This window comes from Galeopterus variegatus, unplaced genomic scaffold (genome assembly GCF_000696425.1).
Source record: "Galeopterus variegatus unplaced genomic scaffold, G_variegatus-3.0.2 Scaffold5, whole genome shotgun sequence".
In the NCBI taxonomy this organism is placed as follows: domain Eukaryota; kingdom Metazoa; phylum Chordata; class Mammalia; order Dermoptera; family Cynocephalidae; genus Galeopterus; species Galeopterus variegatus.
Window position 1 is genome coordinate 1,975,441 of NW_007726116.1, and position 2,946 is coordinate 1,978,386.

Consider the following 2,946-nt stretch of genomic DNA (forward strand, 5'->3'; position numbering starts at 1 on the left):
GTCTACCAATGTAAATGTTAATCTCATCTAGAAACACCCACACATACACACCCAGAAATAATGTTTAGCCAAATACCTGCATACCCCACGACCCAGTCAAGTTGATGAATAAAATGAACCATCAGACTATTTGCAGCCCCTATGGCTTCTGTGCCCTCTCTGCACAGTTTGATTCATGAATCACACCCTCCTCACTAATTCCTGTGAGTTAATCCAGTCCAAAGCACAGTTAGCTCTCCCATAACAACCTGCTTACTTCTCTCCTCTACCAACACACCTGGAGTGTTTCATCTTGTGTAGGGGTCACTCCATTCAAAGAGCTTCCATCACCCATGAGAAAAATTGAATCTATAATGTTTGCTCTCAATGGCCCCTTTCCTTATTGCCAAATATTACAGAACCCCAAAAATAAACATGAAACTCATCCCTCAGGTATTTTTCCTTTCTGTTGCTACAAATCACACCAGGCTGCTGGTCTGGCAAGTTTTCAAGTTCCTTTGCCACCAATTATTGAATTAATTAATTTTCCAGTAAGTTTGCTCTTTGTTCTGTATAGCACACAAGTGGCACTAAGGAATGGAAAGTTTATACTAAGAAAGCAAGACAGTGCTAATTTAAATCACCATAAGTGCTTAAAACTCCCACACCTTCCAAGTAGACCCTTACTGACTATTACCTAACTCTCAGTTAGTACCAAGTTAGAGACCTGGAAATTTCACCTGAGTGACCTTGCAAGAACCAAGACTAAATTTGAAATTAAAGTCATCCTTTGAAGCCTCACTGGAAATGCCAGCAGTTGGGCTGGGGTGATGCTTCAGGCTGGTAAAATGGCAAGTCACTTATCCTTTCTGCCCTTGTTTCCTCATATGTGAAATGAGGAACACTGACTCACTTCACAGGAAGGCTGCATGCGTTTAATTAATTAACAACACACATCAAAAATACAAACTGCAGAACACTTTTGCTCAGCCCTGAAGCTCAGTAAATCTGCCAGGAGCATTTATTGCTTAGTTGATTTAACTTAGATCTTTCCTTAAGTTGTGGTTCTGGTCTGGCCCATAAACGCACTTGTGTCTGTACTTATAGATTCTTGCAGACATGAGTGGATTTTAATTTCCTGTTTTAATGTTTTCCTTTCACTGCTGCTAATGTTGAGGTCTTATGCTTTCTTCATCAAATGCTCACTAAGATCCCTATTTACTACAGAAATCTTTAGACACCCATGCCAAAAAATTGCATGTCCGACTAGCATATATCTAGCCAAATGAGCCCACATCAAACTCAGTTTTATTTTCCTTATTCCGAAGTACCTTCTGTGACTAGACAAAAGATGATAGAAACTTCATCCTAGAACATCAAACCCTGCCAGGCACATTTCCATCTGTCCTACTGAAGATTGCCAAAAGCATTTTTTGAAGGTTTTTTTCCCCCACAAAATTAGTCAATCAAAAATTCTTTTAGGCAGAAGTTATGTGAGGACTAGGAAATGTGATTCCTACCTTGACTGATCTCTTGGACGATGGGAGACACACCTGACCAAAATGGCAGGAAAACAACTGATTCACAGAAGTGGTACCTTCAGAATCTGTTTACTGTCTTCCTTTAGCACCACACACACACACACACACACACACACACACACACACACACACACACACACACACCCCTACCTAAAAACATTCAGCCTAAGTGATGAAGAATGATGTCCTTAAAGAGAGAGAGGAAATCAGATGCTTTAGACCCTAAAGGAAGTAGGAAGCCTCACAACTAAAGCCTGGAGTCCAGAAGGTTAGAAGAGAAATTAAATTGATGCCAGGGAGAGAAGGTGGAGACCAAGGGCTTGGATTTGAATGGATCAATGGCTGGTTGTCCAAGTCAAGAACTAGATTGCCCATTTTGACATTGGAGCAAGGGAAGACCTTGCCAGTAAGCAGGGGCAGGGATAAAAAGAACTCATATTAAATGTGTTTGTTCTCTTCTGTAGTGAAGACTGAATAGTCACGAGGAGAAAGGTTTCTTAGATTCCTCTCCTTGGACTGGCGCTGTTTTAATTCACTAACTTGTGCCAAATTAGCAGTCATCTCTCATCAGTCATCTCTTGTCATCTCTTGACAATTCCCAAAGATTCTTAGGACCACCAAATATTTCCATAACCAGTTCCCACCATTGTTTAGGCCCATATTGCTTCAGGCCATTCTGTCAGTCTTTATTTATGTTTTTCCTAAATAGCCATGGCAGAATTATGCCTGAACATTATAGTTTCTAGATGCAACAATATGTTAACGAGTCTGTATTTAAAGAAACTACAGAGTGCTCATCAACACGTTAGGCACTATGAGAATGCTTTAAAAATGAGGTCCTTCTTCCACTAATAAAGTTCGCTTTCTAATCAATGAGTTCATACTCCCACAAATGCAATAGCACTGAAAAAATGCATTAGCAAAACAACATATGGGAAAATGAAAGTCAAGATATTACCATGTAAGCAAAATTCAGATGTCCTAAATGAACACCCTCCAATGACAGCCCCGGAAACGAGGTCAGAGCTAGCTGGGGAAAGTGATCACTCCCACTGCCTTCATTTTCTACTTCCCATTCACTCCTTAACCCTCTGGCATTTGGCTTCCTTCTGCCATATGCTTGCTTTCTGGCAACCGGTGGTTATCAAATTTAGTGTTTATCAGAATCACCTGGTGGGCCTGCTAGAACACAGATTGCTGGGGCCTCCCCCTGGTTTATCTGATTCCAGAGATCTGGGGTGGGGCCCAAGAATTTGCATTTTTCAAACAGCTCATGGGTGATACTGGTGCTGCTGATCATGGAACCACACTTTGAGAACCACTGCTCTGTGGTCCTTGAGCTAGGACTGCCATGTGACCTTGAGCAAGTGAGAATACATATGCTCACCCTACCTAAAAGAATTACTGAAAGGATCTAAAACTTGTA